The following is a 13,013-nucleotide window of genomic DNA, read 5'->3' as shown; positions in this document are numbered from 1 at the left end:
AAACTTTCTATGGTGTTTGGATAGAAAAGGATGTTTAAAGAAAGAAAATGATTCACAATATAGGGTGGCAAAGTTCATGCAAAGATTGCCTGAAACAATGACATTAATACCAAATCAGTTATATTCCATGTAGCTTACAGGAATAAACAGAAAAACTGTCAGGAAAGAAGAACTGATTATAGATAGATAGATAGATAGATAGATAGATAGATAGATAGATATAGATATAGATTATAACATAGACATATAAATATCGGGTATCTTCCTCTATCAAAATACCTACCACACATATATAATACACACAGATAGAAAGATGATAGATAGATAGATAGATAGATAGATAGATAGAGACAGTTTTTCTTTCCTGATAGTTTTCCTGTTTACTATTTATACATATGTATGTGTTTCTACCCAATATGAACAGCTATATTAGCAAACAAGTAATTAAAGAGTTATACTTAGAAAATAGAGAACAGAGAAAGAATTGCTTATGATTTGTATGTTTGAGCATCTCTTAAAAACACCCCCTCATCTTAGGAAATTTGTTTACACAATCACTATTAATATATAATCTTCAATCTAGTCCTAACTATGTACTCTACAGAAATATGTGGATGTGTGTATTTTACTTCTCCATTGTTTGACTTCGGAGTGCTCTTTATTAGAATGACTATGGACAGGCCTAGTCTGATGGGGCTCCAAGGGTTTACTGGCAGCGATTTACAATGTGCCCTTAGCTGGTACCTCTATATCCTCACTTGTGGCTTCTTAAGTTAAGTGCTTAAGCTGTTGTCAGATTTACAACTTAAATAAAATTTGTTCACCCTGCAGACCTCAGAGCACCTCCTGTTTGACCTGTGTCTAGTTTGCTTTGACCATGTGAGGCATTCTCCAAGGGAGATCTGATGGGCAGGTGAGGTCAGTGAGAAAAGACAGAGAGAAGACAATTCAATAAAACGTGTGGAATACAGAAGTATTTTATTATACATACATTGCATAAAATGTCTCTAAAGTACTGTGTCTCAAAGGGCTGGTGAAAAATGATCACATATGTATTAGCAAAAACTCATTCATTCAAAACAAAAACATGAAAATAACCAAAGGGATATAACTATATTAAACAGAATGTGTAGTTATGGAAATGATGAGGGTGAGAGCTTGCTTGGGTAGTAAGGTGCTTGCCTTGCAAGCATGAGAACCTGAATTAGCACTCAGAACCCCTCTTTACAGATATCTACAACTAATACCAGTGTTGGGAGAGTATACAATATAGACTCAAACTCTGATGTCACTGGCTACTAAGCTAGCCTAGCACAACTGGTTCTAAGAGGATGAGGGATTCTTTCTCAAAAAAAAGTAGCACAGAGTGATAAAAGAAGACACCTAAGAATAACTAACCATTGACTTCTACAAGCAACTGTACATGTACATGCTGTGCATATGATGGCACACAGAACCACATATACAGGCATACACAACTAATGAAGTATATGATGGCACACAGAACCACATATACAGGCATACACAACCAATGAAGTATATAGCTTCATAGAGGAAGATACCCAGTGTCGACCCTTGGCCTCCACATGCACACCTGCACATATGGATATCATACATATATATGCACAGTTCTCACACAGTCACAAAGACTTATTATATAAGTAAAATAGGATAACAACTTCCATGAAATTTATATTTAGAAAGAACAAGAGAAAAAAGTATGAAACAATCAATATTACAAGAGGAACCAAACTATCAACCACAACTTTGAACATATTAGAGATGATGCAGAGTGCATCTGAATTTGACATTTTCATAAAAATAAAAGTTTTTTTTAGGTAAGTACAAAACAAAGTGTAATTTAAATATTTTTATTCAATATATATGTAGAGTATAGGGATTATGCGCATATGTGTGCAAGTATCTATATTGGCTAGAGACATTGGATCCCACCTAGATCCAAAATGGTTATAAACTACTCCGTGTAGGTATTGGCTAGGGTCCTCTGCAAGAGTAGCATGAATTTTTAGCTACTGAGTAATCTCTCTTGCTCCAGTGTACTTTTTTGAGAATAAGGAAATATAAAACATAAACATAAATGTTTTCATATATAAATTCATAAAGATATACCTAGAAGTGATTGCAAAAATGTTAAGAAGTTAGATATTTAAAAGAATCACTAAGGAAATTGTTGTTTCACAACAGTGAAATATTTATTTTATTTTTTTATTCAATAATTATATTTATGATATTCATTAATTACATTAATTGTATTGATTTATTACATTCATGATCTTATGTCTTGATACTACTGTCCATTTGTGGGGTGGTTTCCATCACACAAAACAGAGATTCTATAGTTAGGAAATAATTGCTCTACATTCCTTTCTTCTCTGTCTTGAGATAACATCTTATCTTTCTGTCTCTATGAATTTGTATATTCTACATATTTCATGCAATACAATTCTATAGTATTTGTCCTTTTTTTGAATGTAAAAACATTTTATAGACAACTGCAGAAGAAATAATCCTCAGCCTGAACATAAAAACAAGTTACAATTTAAAAGTCCAGGGTTATTTTAAACAGTAAGATATTTTCTCTGTAGAAAACAGTAAAAATGATAACATTTCCCAACAAGCCCTTTTAAGCCAAATGATAGCTCAATTGTACATATAAATATTGATTAGATTCTGGGATACAGAATAGACCTATCTTTATCTATTCAGAGAGCTATGTTTTACTATGTTTAAATTGTGTAAGTGAGATTCATATTTATCTTCCCCTTCACTGGTTGGTTTGTGGCAGACATTTTTCTATAGGCTAATCCATAGTCTAAAAGGATTTTAGCCTCCCCTCCTGAAAGTATGGCCAGCATTTTTTTTTTCATCAGCTTGATACAGTAGAAATTGTTATCCTAATAGTGAAATGTTTCACTAAAGCTTGCCCAGTGATTGGGTAAAACCAAAACTTATGTAAGCCACAGTCATCCTGGAGGCCCCCTGCTAGGTAGTCTCCCTGGATCTGTGGGTTGCAGTATGATTGTCCTTTGCTTTATATCTATTATCCACTTATGAGTGAGTATTATGAGTGAATAACCAGCAATATATGACATTTAACCATACATTCAGCTAACATTGAAGCAAAACACCTAACTACAAGTTGAAATATGGAAATTCATATGTATTTGCCCAATAACTGATAGAATAACAGGTACATATTTCTATCTTAACAAAATTGGGGTAAATTTCAACAATATAACCCAGAAACCGGAAACCATAAACTGCAAACTACACTGTATTGTTAAGGATCTTTTTGTTATAAAAAATAATATTTTCACAAATCAAATCCCATTCCAAAGAATTTAATAATTTTGAAAGTAAGCATCAAGCAAACGTCTACTAAACCAAAAATCACAAAAGTAGAAATAATTTATGCATACCTTAATTAACACTGTTAAATTATTTGTTGGCCAATTAGTTGAAAAGGAAATACTATAATTTATTTTAGAATATAATGTAGCAATGTTACACAAAGGTAATCTCTTGTAGCTAACATCTTTGTAATGAAACATGAATTTTATGCATGAAAAACATAAATTTCAACATCATCCTTTATATTTAAAATAGAAAAGAGTTATAAAAACAACAGAAACACTGTAAACATAGAAATATAATCAAATTTCTCTGTCAAACAATTCTAGACCCGTAATCACTTCACTAAAATGTCCTTAAAGAGAAAGCTTACCCTTAAAAACAAAACAAAATGAAACAGAAAAAAAAGGACTTGTAAAGTTAAAAAAAATATTTGCAGAGTTAGAAATGAGCTTCAAATTAATGTATAAGTATGGTGATACTTTATTTGTCCTGAAATGTGATTTTATTTGTATTATAATAAAGTTACCTGGGGTCAGAGCTAAGAGCAAACCACTAAGCAGAAATCTGGTAGTGGTAGCACACTCTCTTAATTCTATCACATGTTAGGTAGAGTCTCTGTGTGTTCAAGGGAACAGCCAAGTGGTGACCCAATCTTTAATCTCAGTACCAACCATAGAGACCTGGAGGTGTGTATAGACAGGCAGTGACAAGGAAGTCATGTGGTTGGGTTTACAGCCAATGAGAAGGCAAAATAGAAAGGCCATAAAAAGACAGGACACAGGAATAAGGTCTCTCTCTCTCAGGGGAAAGACAGTCTGTAGCGAGTGGTAAGATAAGGTGGTCTTAGCTCTTGGCTACTGCTCTGTTTCTGGGCTTTTAACTCTTTATGTGGCTCTGTGTTTCTTATTTAATAAGACCATTTAAAATTACATGTACATATAAGGATAATATAACTGATTTGCCCACCATTGCTGTTAGGTAGAGCCCCATTTAATTCGAACACCTCTTTAAAGATCTCTGTATTCCCTCATGTGGTAGTAGTTTGTACTTCAATATGTGAATATAGAGGTATAAAGAGCACACAATTGCATTTACAGTCTAAGATAATTACAGGAATTCCAAGACATCTGTGTAAGAAATCAAATTCCATTAGCTTAATGCTCCTGAGATAAACTGTCATTATTCTAAAGTATTTCTTTGCTCACCTGAAAACAAATAACCATGCTAACATATAAAACATTACTTACAAAAGATATAGGTATTATATTGGCCCAAGTTTTAAACTGCTACAGCAAACTCCATGCTTTATTTTTTGTAGTGGGGAGCTGGATGGGTAACTTGGGGTTGGTTTGTTTTGCTTGGGAGTTTTATTTTTGTCTTATTGGTTGTTGTGGTTTGGTTTTGTTTGGATTTTCATTTTGTTTTTGAGTGGGTGGTTGAGACAGAGAAAAAAGAGAGAACATGGAGTTAGCAGGGTAAGAAGGTGGATAGGGTGTGGGGGGAGGGGAGGGAGGCAAAAGTATGATTAAAATATATTGTATGAACCCATGGCTGATGTGTAAAGTTAAAACACAAATATAATAAATAAAAAAGGAGAAAAATATATTGTATGAAAATAAAAGAAGAAAATGAGGACATACATACATAAGATACACCACACACACACACACACACACACACACACACACACACACTTCCTTCCAAACCCCACGAAATCATTAAAACAAGGAAAACTTAACTGGCTAACAATGAGACACAAGATGTTATTTGATTTTATGTAATTGATTGATATTTGTAAATTTATATACAAATTTTTAATTCACATTGTAGATAATGGCTGGAAACATATGAATATTTATATTTAAGCCTGGCAAATTTATATATTATATATTCAGTATAATACATATTAGAAGATTGTATGTGTACATGTAATATCTGTATGTGTTTCTCAAATGATATAAAAATACATTTGTTAAAATTAAGCATTAATGCTTTGATCAAGATTGTTTTTTATGACACTAAAATTTCCTTAATTTGAAAAGAAAATTTTGAAAATACATTTGTAAAAATATTAGATTCTGGAGAAATTACTGTTGAACTTTTCCTGAGTTTGGGAAATGTAACAATGCAGCTGATACTGCAGTTGTCAGTAGTTGTACCTGAAGTTTCCCTGTGTCCTGCCCAGTCCACAGCTGCTCAGACCCAAGTAAACATACAGAGGCTTATATTAATTATAACTGCTTGGCCAATAGCTCAGGCTTACCACTAACTAGCTATTACACTTAAACTCAGCTCATTTCTGTTAATTTATATGTTGCCACATGTTCAGTGGCTTTACCTGTGTGCCATTACATGCTGCTCCTGAACAGTGGGCTGGTGTCGTCTGACTCAGCCTTCCTCTTCCCAGAATTCTGTTTATCTGCTTATCCTGCCTATACTTCCTGCCTGGCTACTGGCCAATCAGCTTTTTATTTATCAACCAATCAGAGCAACACATATTCACAGCATACAGAACCATACTACCCAGCAAGTAGTAGTGTGCGACTGTCTACCTAAAGCATAAAAGAAGTTCAAGCATATAAGAACTGGGAAGGAAATAAACAAATTGCACTGCTTGTAGATGATTTATGAACATGAATGTGGACAGAAGCTGAAAAAATGTTCTACAGATACATTACAGGATGAACACGAATCTTATCAAGGGTGTCTGACTTGGTATTCAATTTTAAGTTTTATTAACATTCTATTCTGATCCCTTTCCTCTCATTCCCTTTGAAGAATCATCACCATTCTCATGATGGGTCTGACTTTGCAATGTACCTCAGTGTTGTGAGAGCTTGCAGCTCCTCTTGCCGTTTTATTCCCTGCTTTATTGACTCTACTGTTGGTTGCTTCAGGGTGAAAGCCACGATTCAGGATAACTAGAAGATCTTCCATGAAAGAGATTTTCCAGAAAAGAGCCTTCTTTTTGACACCAAAGACTATATTATGGCCCACTTTTCTCCTTTTAGATTGTTTCTGAGTAAGGGGCAGTCTCTGTGTCACTGATTGATAACAAACTCACTGGAATGCTTTTACTAGTGATGTTTAGAACCTTTTCTATGGTTGTGCAGTGCTCCCTGTATAAGAGAGAAGATGAATACATTAGACTTCTAGTCAAATAAGTCTCTTAATGGATTTTTCACTTAAATGTGGGTGATGGATAAATGATGACAGAATTTGTTTAGGTGGCCCCATCTTTGCTTCTTGTATAGACTTTTTGTTGTTTCTATGATGTGAAGAGCATTTTATTTATACCAATAAGTTTGGGGATCTAAGATGAATAGGCAAAATGGAAAGGTACACATTTTAATAACTCATTGGAAAGTTATTAAAGAAGTTTGAGAAGGATAGAGTTAAAAATTTACTGAAATCTGCATCACTGACATTCTTCTGCTTTCCATGACTGTGACTCTTCATGTACCGAGAACCTAGTATCATTTTCTTTGATAAAAGACTAAAATATACCCCACCTTTTAAAATTTTTTATAAAAACAAAATATGGTGCATATCAATTTTTCTCTTTCATAGAGGTAAAACTCAAGTTTTCAACTTCGTTTAAAGGAAGCACTCTTGTGATCTTGATTTGTCTACCTTTTTATATGCATCCCTATTTTTCTGATTAGAAAGACTAATGCATGTGTCTGGAATGCTCTGTTTCTTTCTTGCTATCTCGTAATGGAACATTTTCATGAGTCAAAATCCTTTAGTGGAGTGTTCATTATAGCTAAAAGTAAGAAAACGGGATTTCTTGTTCCATTCAAGGACCTGCTGTACTATTTTATTTGTCCTGAACTAAAGTCTGCTGATTTCTTAGATACTGCTTTTTCAGCTGAATATATGTCTTTATAATTACAGCCTGCATCAGCTACAGCTGAAAATTATATCCCAAGGACAGGTCAAATTCAATAAAAGACACAATAATACCCTGTCCATTAAGAATTTTGAGCTTACAGTGGTGATATATGCAGGCCTATAATTCCAATACCAGAAAGACTGAGTGCAGGAGGAAATAAATAGAACTAGAGGCTCTCCTAGATTCAGAAAACAAATTAAAATGATTTAAATTTGCATTCAGTTAATATTAGAACAATGCTAGATGTTACAATTTGCACACAAATAAACTGCTGTAATTCATCAAAACTAAGCCCCATTTAAGCTGTAATTTTAAGTAATGAAAAATTGATGGTGATCAAAGAAAAGTGATAACAAAAGAAGAGCAGGTTTAAGATGGGTTTGATTTCTTTTTTCAAGACAGGGTTTCCCTGTGTAGCTTTGGAACCTGTCCTGGAACTCTGTAGACCAGGCTGTCATCAAACTCACAGAGATTCACCTGCCTCTGCCTTCCAAGGGCTGGGATTAAAGGTATGCACTACCACTGCCTGACCATGGATGGGACTGATTTTTATTCAGAGAAATTAAAGCAATTTAATAGTTAAAAAAAGGAAACTAGCAGATGAGCTTTGTATAAAGTATCAACAATTAAGCCAATGGAAGAACAGTGGATATACAGGTTGCATGGGAGAACAGGCTGTGACACAGAAGGCATCTGAGAAACCTCACAAAAGGAGGATGAACAATAGCCTAAAGTTTGTTCATTTCACTTAAGAACAATCTCTAAAGCCGAAGAGTCATCAACACAAGTTTAAAGCAGGCAGAAGAGAAGTAGTCAATAGAAATGTCTTGATTATATAAAACTCATATCTCCAACAGCCTAGCAGCTAGGTCTACCTTTCTGATAGACCTTCCCATGCAGGAGGCACTGGAAAATGAAATCTATCAAAAATGGAGCACACTGGGTAGGGGGTGACACAGAGTTGGAGGGGAGAGAGAGAGGGAGTTTGAGAATGAGAATGACTGCCTATATGGTCACCCAGTATAGATATAGAACAAATATGAAAATACAGGATGCTTATGAACATAATGTGATTCAGCTATATGTATAATCTGATGAAAAATAAGTAAGAATTATCAATGATATATTACTATTATACCATCTCCTACAGAATAGAAATTTTCAAAGGAAAATAAAACACAATATCCAAAGAGAATACTACTCAGGACTATGGAACAACTTCTCATGAGGTAAATATGCACAATGAGAAAATTATGAAAAAGAATAAATACAAATGTTTTCAGAAGGAACAGACAAATCAGCAATTGCTATGGATGTTATCAAATTAATGTGGGACTACCACACAGAACCAAGAACCTTGGAGATGATCAAGCAGGATTTAAAAAAAAAATCAAAACTACAGATGGACATGTCACTTTCAAGAGAGCAAAATTAAGGGGAAAAAAAGACCTAAAAAGAGGCAAAAGGTGAAAATCATCTTTCAGAAGGACCTAAGGTAAGAATTATTTTTAATTTCTCAGAATCCACCCATTGAAGAGAAGAGTGAAGAGTGGAACTTTTGATTACAAAAAACAAACATTAAACTAAAAAATCTAGAATTAAAACTATTGTGGAAGAATCCAACAAAAACAATGGAAAGTGAGAAATTCCTTCCAGAAAAACATTAATTTGCTAAAATCAATTGTGCCTATCAAAAACATGAAAAGGATTAACTCAGAGAGAAGAAAAATATGAACCAACATGGGTCAGGGATTTATTCTGTGCAAAGGAAGAACTAGGGGAATGGATAATTTAAAAAGGTTTTTCTTATTTTTCATTGATCTAAAATACAGGAATTTGTTTGGAATAATAAGAACTTATTTGTTTTTATACACATGGAATGCCTTTCCACATATTGAAAGCATTAGGTCCAGACATGGCTTTAGAGTAAAGACTGCACCACTCAGCCACACAAGTTCAAACTCCAGAACCCACATAAAAGTAGAAGGAAAACATTGATTACAGAAAGTTGCCCTTTGACTGCTGCACTTGTGTCCTCACAGGCATACACACACATGTCCATGTGCAAGTACACACATACTTGCATGTGCATGCATATACAAACCCACACACACTAATATAATTTTTAAGAGAAAAAATGTAACTGCTATAATATAGGTGATAGTGGGAAGAAATTAGAGTCTTTGTTACCAGATGCCATAAAGAACAAAAAGATTATTTTAAAACTAAGTGGGAGTAGTTGTTAAGACATATTTCTAAGTGTAAGGAAATGTATTAGAAAGATGAGTAACTTTTTTAGATGAAAAAAATGTATCATGTGAAATGTTCAATTAAAAAGTAGAATGAAAGAAAAAATTTAAAATGCAGGTGTGAACCATAAAAAGCTGTAATGAGCATAATATCTATCAGTCACAATGTAGCAGTAACTCTTTCAGTGTTGATGCTAAAATGCACCAAGAAATGATACTGTCAGTTGTGGTGGGTATTGTGTTCCCTGAAACATTGTGTGTTCCCCGAAATAAATATATCTGGGGTCAGAGAACAGACAGCCACTAGAACAAAGCCAAAAATGGTGGCTAGAAAATGAGTCAGAGCAAGCTATAACAGAAGTTGGGCGGTGGTAGCACACGCCTTTAATCCCAGCACTTGGGAGGCAGAGCTAGCTGGATCTCTGAGTTCAAGGCCACTTTAGAAACAGCTAAGCATGGTGACCCATGCCTATAACCCCAGAAACCCAACCTTTAATCCCAGGGAGTGGGGGCAGAAAGAAAAAGGCATATAAGGCCTGAGGACCAGGAACTAAGGAGAAAAGCATGTAGTTAGTTAAGCACTTAGTTAGTTAAGCATTTGGCTGGATAAGCATTCAGGCTTTGGAGCAACACAGTTCAGCTGAGATTCATGTGGAGGAGGACTCAGAAGCTTCCAGCCTGAGGAAGAAGGATCACCTGAGGAACTAGCAAGGTGAGATAGCTATGGCTTGTTCTGTGTCTCTGATCTTCCAGCAATCACCCCAATAACTGGCCTCGGGTTTGATTCCATTAATAAGACCTTTTAAGATTCCTACTACAGTCAGTGTGATTTAAAAGCTAGTCTAAAAACATGTCTGTAAGAAATCCATCTGGGGATGCGATCTTGGAGTTGGAAGACTTTTCATTATTGTTTTAAATTTATTTGTTATGGGTCTGTTTAAGTTGTTGATCTCTGCTTGGTTAGTTTAAATGGAGTTATGCATCTTCTGTGATAATGCATAGAATCATGGACTAAGATTCTAAGAAAATTCCCAGTACCTGGCACATGAAATCTCTCTGAGAGTTGCAGGTCTGGTGGGTCGAAGAGAAACCCAAAACAATGTAGGCTATTGCTGATGCTCTTTTTGTCTTCCAGAACCTGCCTAGCTTAATTTTCATCGCAGAGGCTTCATCCAGCAACCTATGGAAACAGATGCAGACCCACAGCCAAACATTAGACAGAATTTGGGGAAATCCTGCAGAAGAGTGGGGGAGGGGATTGTTAGAGCCAGAGAAAACTAACAGAATTAACTAAACCGGGCTTTTAGTGGCTCACAGAGACTGAACAGATTACCAGGAAGCCTGCATGGGACTGACCTAAGCATGCCGCATATATGTTAAAGTTGTGGAGCTTGGTCCTCTTATGGAACTCCTAGAAGTGGGAACTGTAGGTGAACATTTCAATGTCCTGACGGCCCAGTCCCAAATATTGAACTCAGAGGCTGAATATGACTTATAAATGCTTGGCCAATAGCTCAGGCATATTACAAATTAGCTCTTACATTTTAAGTTAACTCATATTTCTATTTATTCTTTTCCATGTGACAGTACCTTTATTGGCATGGCATGTTCATCTCCTGCTCCCTCTGCCTCTGGCTGGTGAATTCTGACTCTGCCCTTCTCATTTCAATTATCCTTACTTTGATCGCCCTGCCTATACTTCCTGTCTGGTTACTGGCCAGTTAGCATTTTATTAAACCAATTCAAGTGGCAAATCTTTACCATATACAAGAGAATTATTCCACAGCAGGGAACAGGTGCTAATGAACAGAAAATGGCAAATTGATTAGAGACATTGGATTGTGGGAGGGGTTCCTAAATTAACCAGCCTATATATGTTAGGGATGTCTTAACTTCAAAATGAAAGAAAAATGTATCCTTATAACTTAGCTGGCTGGGGCCATAGAAAGAAAAGGTGAGAGTGGATGGAAAGATGGATAGATAGATAGATAGATAGATAGATAGATAGATAGATATCCTTTTGTGATGTCTGATCAATCTCCTGCAACCCTAAAGTGAAATACAGCCCTGGGAGGCAGCTGTGCAGAGCAGAAATGCCAGGCATCTAGGAGCTAAAATGTGCAATGGCAGGGGGCTTGTCTCAGAAAGCGAAATGAGGATGATGATACCTCTGAGCTAGGTTGTGGAAGATTTTAATCTTGTCAACTAACTATAAACTTGGCATTTGATCTCATGGTTGGATCAAACTCTAGAACCAGCTATCTGTAATCCACTTGGCTGTAGTACTTCAAATCTCTGAAACACTATGGTTCTGTTTGACCCCTATGGTAGCATTTCACCAACAAGAATTCTTGAAAGTGCACATCTTAGTGTTATAATTCTTCCTCACATTCCCAGGGAAAATTACAGATGCTCCTTAGATAAATGTTAGTCACTGCAGGAAGGATGAGCAGGAAGTCCAAGAAACTAGAGAAGCTGCCTAAGGAACAGGTGGCCAAGCCAAGTGCAGTCCGTAGAGGGCCTTGACATGAAGGAAGGAAATCCACTCAAGTGAAAATAGCTAAGGCTAATAATGAACATGTGTATCATACGAGTTCAATACCAGGCTAGCCCACTGGAAAGAAACAGTTTAGAAACATTACTGCAGGCCACATCTGTTTATAATTAACTATCACCAGTGTCCTAGAAGGAAGTTGCTCCAACATTTCATCTTTCTTTGTCTCTTATGTTCTGTTGCTACCAATCTTTTGTTTATTTTTCATTTTATTACACTTGTATTTCCTTTTATTTTTACTTTGTAGTATTTTAAAAATGTTCTTATATTTTTATCTATCATAACTCACTTAATTTTAGCATTTTTAAAATTATTGCATGATTTTCCTTTTTTTTACTTCATTTTCTTTTATGTGCCTTACTTTACCCTCTTTTCAACATTTAACTATATTTTAGTCTTATTTTTGTTTTAGTTGTTTAAAAACATTTTTACTTTTATTTATTTTCATACATATATCCATTTCTTTTTAAATTTCCTTGTTATTAGAATTCTTTTTATTTGTTCTCTATAATCTCTTTTTATTGGCTGCTCTGCTTTCTTCTACATAAAACACTTATACCCTGTTTTTCTCCTAATTATTTCAAGTATTTAACCTCACTGCTCCTCACTAACCCTCCTGACCATGTCTCATTACTTTATTTCATCAATTTACTATATTCATATTTTTTTGCAACCATAATTTAACTTCATAGAACATTTAGTATCAGTTTTTCCAGTTTCTGTCTCATGGTCACTGGCAATACATCTCTAGTATTTAATAGATTTTATTTGTAGTACTAGATCTTGGACAGAATGATGTTTCAGGTAGATCAGGTTTTCTTTCAATTCTCTTTCTTCCAATAGAGAGACAATTGGGATTGAGTCTCCAAAACAGGTTGCTAAGTAATATGGCAATCAAATAAAACTAGAAGATACATCAAAACCAATGCACACAAACCAA

Source organism: Onychomys torridus, chromosome 6 (assembly GCF_903995425.1).
Source record: "Onychomys torridus chromosome 6, mOncTor1.1, whole genome shotgun sequence".
Lineage (NCBI taxonomy): Eukaryota > Metazoa > Chordata > Mammalia > Rodentia > Cricetidae > Onychomys > Onychomys torridus.
The sequence above is the reverse complement of the archived record's forward strand: the minus strand, read 5'-3'. Positions refer to the sequence as shown.